Genomic DNA, 8,340 nt, shown 5'->3' on the forward strand with positions numbered 1-8,340 from the left:
ATGCTGCACATTAGTAATGCATTTTGTATGCACAGAATATACTGTAGGCATGCTGCATATCATATTAATCAGCAGAAGCTGCTTGTGCCCCTGGGCATTTGGCAAGTATGCCTATGCCTAGGGCAGGCTCAGACTGGAGATCAGTACGTAATCCCGCTGGACGGGATCCCGGCAGTCAAAATACAGACGCCGGAATCCCGACCACACAATCCCGACAGGGGCGGCGAGCGGAAAGCAGCCCCTTGCATGCTTGCTTCGCTCGCCACGCGGTGGGCACGGTGCCTCGCTACGCTCTACACACTATTATATCAGTAGTCAGGAAACGCAGCATGCATTTGTGTAGTGAAGAGGGTGAAAAAGGAGAGAAAGTACAGTTTGTACTGTAAGGTTATGTCAGAGGGTGTGAAGATGATCAGCTCAGTGTTATACATGTTACAGTAAGTTAGAATACAGTACAGTGCATTATGTATTTCTATTTTATTACCAGGTGTCTCCTCCACTGGTTGGCGACGGACTGTAAAAAGATAAAATACAGTTAGTCATATCAGTTGGACTTAAAGTAATGTTGGAGAAAAAAAATACTGTAATTGCAGTACCAACTATTGCTACTGTACAGTATATTTATTTACCAAAATGGTATTCTGGCTCGTCGTCTGTGGGTAAAAGAGAAGAATATTATAAGATACAGTATACAGTAAAAAGTATAGTAATAGTAAACTAGTGTCCAGGCCTAGTGACAGGTGGGTAAAAAAAAGGTATGCTTGTGACAGGCATGGTGATTCCAAGGGACCCCACCGAGACCATCAGAAAATTTGTGAGTGGCCCGTATGCCGGTGATTATGACTAGACTAAGGTAGCAACTCTTTTTTGTTTTGAATTATGCATACTGTACAGTACTGTACTGTATGTGCATATTGTACAGTACACTTAAAATATTTAGCAGTTACTGTAGTGGTAATTTGTAGTGGCAAATATGAGAATTCTAACTACAGTATATGAAGATACTTCTCTGACAATTACAAATATTACCTACTGTACTGCATTATCGTCTGTAAGTGTAACTACTGTAGATAAATGTTAATGTGGAATGTGATTGGTTGCTACTGTATGGGCAATATCACCAGTTCAAACAAAAACAATCATCTAAAGTCCCCCATCCACTATTCCGATTTGTGCAATTGTTATCCGATTTCTACGCATTTTCCAGAAAAATCTGATGAAAAGTGCTACTCTGGTGGAATCAAATCAATGTCAGTGATAATTCTTACCACTAAATGCCGCCTCATCGTATTCATCATCCTCCTCGGCGGCCTGTTCCAGTGTAGGAACTATGAAAAAACATTAATGAGAAAAAAAAGGTTCATTCCAGGAAATACACTACTTTACACCTAACCGCTAGAATCCTGACTGCTGGTCATGCAAACCCAACCCATTGGTTTAACACAATGTACAGTACAGTACAATACTTTAGTTTACTTACCAAGTTGGGGAGAGGGCTTTTTCTCCCCTTCCTCATCACTGTCAATAATTACTGAGTGGAAAATAAAAAAATATTATAAACAAAATACAGTAGAGTACAGTTACTACAAAATTGCACAGTAGTACAGTGCTACAGGAGGCAGAGATATATTCATAATACAGTAGGAGCAGAATGACTGTCCAGCGGTAGGGGACATACAGTACTGTATTTAAAAGACCTGCTGTCTGGATCCCGACATTCAGAATGCAGAGTGTGGATTCAGAGTATGATTGGAGGGTTAGGCTAGTGGAGGGTGGGTCGGATGCACAATTTTGGGCACCATAATACAAAATGGATATCGTGGAACTACAAAAGGTTTAGAGGCGGGCGACCAAAGTGATGAAGTGGATTGAGAAGATGGAATACAAGGAAAGGCAGGCTAGGCATGTTTACATTGGAAAAGAGGAGATTAAGAGGGGACATGATTAACCTTTACAAATATACTGTATACAGTAAGGGGACAATACACAGGAACTGTTTTTGATAAGATGGACACAGAGGACACGTGCACAGTAACTCTTGTTGAAGTAGAGGCGATTTCGCACAGAGGCGAAAAGGGGTCTTCACAGTGAGGGAAATACTGTACAGTACATGTTTGGAATTCCCTGCCTGAAAAGTAATAAAAGTGGACTTGGTCAATACTTTTAAGAATGGGCTTGAGAAAATCCTACTGTACTTACTATAATCTGGCTCCTCTTCCTCCCCCGAATCAATGTGAATGAGCTTCAAAGGCACAGTATTTTCCATCGTCTCCCCCCTACCCCCATCGCCCTTCCCCCCTGGGGGCCTGCACAGGGAGGAAATTCAGGTCCTGTGCAATACACAAACGCTGAAGATCTACAGTACTGTTTTGCTCAGTTGGTAGCGTCAGAATACACTCATTTCATTCCCGCTGTTTAGGTGCATTTAGCGTAAAGAATCGCTCCTGCAGATGTACTTTGATTTATGTGAAATCTGTGTGCATCCTTCCATTGACTGTCTTACAGTGTAAATAAAATAATACAGTGCATTATTACAGAAAAAAAAAAAAAAAAAGAAAGAAAGAAAGCACATCAGGTCTCGAACCCTGGACCCCCAGCGAGGGAGGTGGGAGCCTTCACCCCTAGCCCACGACGCCTCATGAGAGATTTCCAATTTCATGTGTGAAAGTACTGCAAACAGCGGCCGGCCCCCGCCCCATTGCTGTTGGTTTATGCCTTAGAGGACTCGGACGCTCGCATTTGTAAAGCACGGTGTTTTCCTCCGCCTCCGGCTAGCCTGCTGCCCTTCCCCCATGGGAGCCTGCACAGATCATGCAGTAGACAGGGAGGGAATGCAAATGCTGGTCATGTGCAATACACAAACGCCCACTGTAGTACTGTTTTGCTCACTTACAGTACTGTACTGTAGGTTGCATTTAGCGTAAAGAATCGTTCCTGCAGATGTACTTTGATTTACTGTACAGTATGTGAAACCTGTGTGCATCCTTCCATTGGATGTACTGTATTGGAGAGAAATTTTTTTTTTTTAAAGTGAATGTCACGGGAACACATTAAAAATAAGGTTGGCACTTCCTTCCCATTGGTGTTGGTTTACAGTATGCCGTAGTGTACTCGGACGCTCATGTAATTGCATTTCAAAGGCACAGTATTTTCCATCGTCTCCCCCCTACCCCCATCGCCCTTCCCCCCTGGGGGCCTGCACAGGGAGGAAATTCAGGTCCTGTGCAATACACAAACGCTGAAGATCTACAGTACTGTTTTGCTCAGTTGGTAGCGTCAGAATACACTCATTTCATTCCCGCTGTTTAGGTGCATTTAGCGTAAAGAATCGCTCCAGCAGATGTACTTTGATTTATGTGAAATCTGTGTGCATCCTTCCATTGACTGTCTTACAGTGTAAATAAAATAATACAGTGCATTATTACAGAAAAAAAAAAAAAAAAAGAAAGAAAGAAAACACATCAGGTCTCGAACCCTGGACCCCCAGCGAGGGAGGTGGGAGCCTTCACCCCTAGCCCACGACGCCTCATGAGAGATTTCCAATTTCATGTGTGAAAGTACTGCAAACAGCGGCCGGCCCCCGCCCCATTGCTGTTGGTTTATGCCTTAGAGGACTCGGACGCTCGCATTTGTAAAGCACGGTGTTTTCCTCCGCCTCCGGCTAGCCTGCTGCCCTTCCCCCATGGGAGCCTGCACAGATCATGCAGTAGACAGGGAGGGAATGCAAATGCTGGTCATGTGCAATACACAAACGCCCACTGTAGTACTGTTTTGCTCACTTACAGTACTGTACTGTAGGTTGCATTTAGCGTAAAGAATCGCTCCTGCAGATGTACTTTGATTTAATGTACAGTATGTGAAACCTGTGTGCATCCTTCCATTGGATGTACTGTATTGGAGAGAAAATTTTTTTTTTAAAGTGAATGTCACGGGAACACATTAAAAATAAGGTTGGCACTTCCTTCCCATTGGTGTTGGTTTACAGTATGCCGTAGTGTACTCGGACGCTCATGTAATTGCATTTCAAAGGCACAGTATTTTCCATCGTCTCCCCCCTACCCCCATCGCCCTTCCCCCCTGGGGGCCTGCACAGGGAGGAAATTCAGGTCCTGTGCAATACACAAACGCTGAAGATCTACAGTACTGTTTTGCTCAGTTGGTAGCGTCAGAATACACTCATTTCATTCCCGCTGTTTAGGTGCATTTAGCGTAAAGAATCGCTCCTGCAGATGTACTTTGATTTATGTGAAATCTGTGTGCATCCTTCCATTGACTGTCTTACAGTGTAAATAAAATAATACAGTGCATTATTACAGAAAAAAAAAAAAAAAAAGAAAGAAAGAAAACACATCAGGTCTCGAACCCTGGACCCCCAGCGAGGGAGGTGGGAGCCTTCACCCCTAGCCCACGACGCCTCATGAGAGATTTCCAATTTCATGTGTGAAAGTACTGCAAACAGCGGCCGGCCCCCGCCCCATTGCTGTTGGTTTATGCCTTAGAGGACTCGGACGCTCGCATTTGTAAAGCACGGTGTTTTCCTCCGCCTCCGGCTAGCCTGCTGCCCTTCCCCCATGGGAGCCTGCACAGATCATGCAGTAGACAGGGAGGGAATGCAAATGCTGGTCATGTGCAATACACAAACGCCCACTGTAGTACTGTTTTGCTCACTTACAGTACTGTACTGTAGGTTGCATTTAGCGTAAAGAATCGCTCCTGCAGATGTACTTTGATTTAATGTACAGTATGTGAAACCTGTGTGCATCCTTCCATTGGATGTACTGTATTGGAGAGAATTTTTTTTTTTTTAAAGTGAATGTCACGGGAACACATTAAAAATAAGGTTGGCACTTCCTTCCCATTGGTGTTGGTTTACAGTATGCCGTAGTGTACTCGGACGCTCATGTAATTGCATTTCAAAGGCACAGTATTTTCCATCGTCTCCCCCCTACCCCCATCGCCCTTCCCCCCTGGGGGCCTGCACAGGGAGGAAATTCAGGTCCTGTGCAATACACAAACGCTGAAGATCTACAGTACTGTTTTGCTCAGTTGGTAGCGTCAGAATACACTCATTTCATTCCCGCTGTTTAGGTGCATTTAGCGTAAAGAATCGCTCCTGCAGATGTACTTTGATTTATGTGAAATCTGTGTGCATCCTTCCATTGACTGTCTTACAGTGTAAATAAAATAATACAGTGCATTATTACAGAAAAAAAAAAAAAAAGAAAGAAAGAAAGCACATCAGGTCTCGAACCCTGGACCCCCAGCGAGGGAGGTGGGAGCCTTCACCCCTAGCCCACGACGCCTCATGAGAGATTTCCAATTTCATGTGTGAAAGTACTGCAAACAGCGGCCGGCCCCCGCCCCATTGCTGTTGGTTTATGCCTTAGAGGACTCGGACGCTCGCATTTGTAAAGCACGGTGTTTTCCTCCGCCTCCGGCTAGTCCTCCATTCCCATTATGCATTAGCGAACTCAGACGCTCATATATTTTAAAAGCACGGTGTTTATACATTGTACTGTACATTCTTCCTTTTACACAATTACTGTAGTTGCGTCTCCATACACATACTGTACAGTACTCCATACTTTTTCCACCGCCTCCCGTTACGCCTACAGTATTGCCAGAGCTGTAGATCAATCCGCCGCTATACTGTACGATCGAAAGTACTGGATTAGTGGAGCATTAGCGACACAGTGGTGGAGATGTGTAATGCATGATGAGTATCTAGATCGCCTCAACGCGCCTGCCTGTGATGAAACTCAGCTATCGCATTAGCGTGACTAAACGCCCGTCTCGGCGGAGAAACAGTCAAGATAAAGGTGGCTACATCTGTAGATGCATGGAGACCTCAAAGAGATGTGTCCGCAAACATTTTTGCTGCAATTAGAAACATAGAAACATTGAATTTGATGGTAGATAAGAATAATTTGGCCCATCTAGTCTTCCCCTTTTTTACCATGTTACCTCAAAACTTATTTGATCCTTATTTCTTTGTAAAGATATCCTTATGTCTATGCCATGCATGTTTGATACACAGTATTTGAAAAATACTGTATTTGAAAGTTTCTATTATGTACCCCCTTTCCCTCCTCTGCTCCAAACTATAAATATTGTTATTTTTTTAGTCTTTCCGGGTAAGTTTTGTGATGAGGGCTATGCACCATTTTAAGTGCCCTTCTTTGTATAGTCTATAATGTATTAATATCCTTCTGAAGATATGGTCTCCAGAATTGAACACAGCATTCTAGATGAGGCCATGCCAATAACCTATACAGTGGCATTATTACTTCTTTCTTTCTGCTGCTGATTCTCTCCCAATGCAACATCTGACTACCCTTTCTCATTGCTTTGTTACACTGCTTACCTGCCTTTAAATCACCTGAAATTGTGACTCCTAGATCCCTTTCTCCTCAATAGTTTCTAGTATAGTGGCATTAATACTTTATTTAGACTTTGGATTTTTGAGCCTCAAGTGCATGATTTAGCATTTTTTGGCATTAACTGTAATTGCCATGCTTTTGATCATTCCTTTAATCTACCTAGATCATTAATCATAGGTTTTATCCCTCCTGGTGTGCCTACCATGTTGCATACATTTATGTCATCTGCAAAAATGCATACTTTCCCTTTTTAATGCTTATTACAATGTCACCAATAAAGATATTAAAAAGCATTGGTCCAAGTACAGAACCCTGATGTGGGACAATGTCAAAAGCCTTAAACTATTACTTTAGTTACCCAGTCCAAAAATGTAATACCCATATTACACAACCTCTCCAGATCTTTCACACTTTCTGTTATACAGTGTTACTGATTGTCTTTCTGCCATTTCACTTTGGATGCCTTCTCACTACTTTAGACTCAGTCTTTTAAAAATAGAGCAAATAATATTTCCACCAGTGAACAAATTTTATATACATGGCATCTCTATTGCCATTGACAATGCTATAATCAACCCTATCCCTCATTCCTGATGCCTTCTGTAGATATCCTTACTTGGTAATGTCCTTTGTTACCCATGTTCAATAAGTTGCTAAAAAATGTTACATATATATAAGAAATATACTCATAATATGCACATATCTCACACAAGAATCCCCAAAAAAACTTTGAATCATGGACTTATTATTTCCAACATTGACCATTGCGATAACCTCCTTACTAGTCTTTCCCATAGCAGACTCTCCATCCATCCATCAATTTATATTGAATGCAATAATTGGACTGATTTTCCTCAAATGTTGTTCCTCAAAAACACTTTTACTAACATAAAAGGATTTAAAGAAGACTACATTAACATGCATCACTTCTCTTGTCTTAAAATATTTCATTATTCACGCTGTACAAAATTTCATCTTTCATCCACACTTCCTCACTCACAAGACTTTCCTCTAGCCCCAAACTTTTAACTGTTCCCTGAAAGCATACTTCTTCAGGTAAGCTTATTACATTTTAAAACCACCTAATTATCCTATCTGAATTATTCTAATAACTTTCTTTCTACACAGTTCCAACAAAATTCCTGTCTGTTCTTTCCATACTCAACCCTCTAACCCCAGGCCAGAATTGCTGCCAGTGGTGCTATGTTACTAGATCATACAGCCAACTAAGCAGTTTTTGTTTTTGCAATCTTGCTGGATTAATAGGCAATATTAGAAATTATCATCATGTATTACATTTTGCTAATATCCAGTACTGTTTCATTTCTGTGTTTGCAAAGTGCAACTGAGTACTGTATGCTGGCACTGTATGAATAAACATTAATAATACTTCAAATGTTTCATCCAATTGCTTTCACTTCCTATAATCTAAACTCTTGCTTCTAAAATGCACCCAAATGAACAAAACAATGGGAATAGGTTCTCATATATGTTTTTTTGTTTACTAAATGAAGAATGTACAGCATGAGGTGGATTTTATTGACCTGTGATATGGCCATTCCAATAATTCCTTTTCAGAATATCTATAGCACTCTGGCCACATATTACTTAGATAGAGCGCCTTTCAATGATATGCTAATTAAAATGAAAAAAAAAAATCATTGTAATGCATCATGACTCATTGTCACAAGCAAACATTCTAAAAAGTTCTACAGAACACTAGATTGTGATACTTTATTACAAAATGTAAACCTTTTCATTATATTGAATGATTCTGTGATTTCTGTACATCAAAGTGTGGTGCAACGATTTACAGAATTCAACAAGAGGTGGATTCTTAATCTTACCTTCACCAACTCCCAGTGTCTACACTCTGGAAATACTAGTGTGACTCACAAGCATAAATGTTAGCCTTTGTATCCGGAATGTGGTTACATTTTTATAGCAATTTAATGATGTT

The 8,340-nt window shown here is 41.3% G+C and overlaps 1 long non-coding RNA gene across 1 annotated transcript; it reads right to left on the bottom strand.

The window, feature by feature from the left end:
- Nucleotides 1–484: 484 nt before the first annotated feature.
- On the bottom strand, nucleotides 485–1,531 carry LOC135051151 (uncharacterized). Its single transcript, XR_010242072.1, has 4 exons — nucleotides 1,481–1,531; nucleotides 1,269–1,328; nucleotides 630–653; nucleotides 485–514 (listed from the first exon to the last, which is right to left on the bottom strand). It is a non-coding gene; the product is annotated as an uncharacterized LOC135051151 (long non-coding RNA).
- Between the last annotated feature and the right edge of the window lie 6,809 nt (nucleotides 1,532–8,340).

This window comes from Pseudophryne corroboree, chromosome 2 (genome assembly GCF_028390025.1).
Source record: "Pseudophryne corroboree isolate aPseCor3 chromosome 2, aPseCor3.hap2, whole genome shotgun sequence".
Classification (NCBI taxonomy): Eukaryota; Metazoa; Chordata; class Amphibia; order Anura; family Myobatrachidae; genus Pseudophryne; species Pseudophryne corroboree.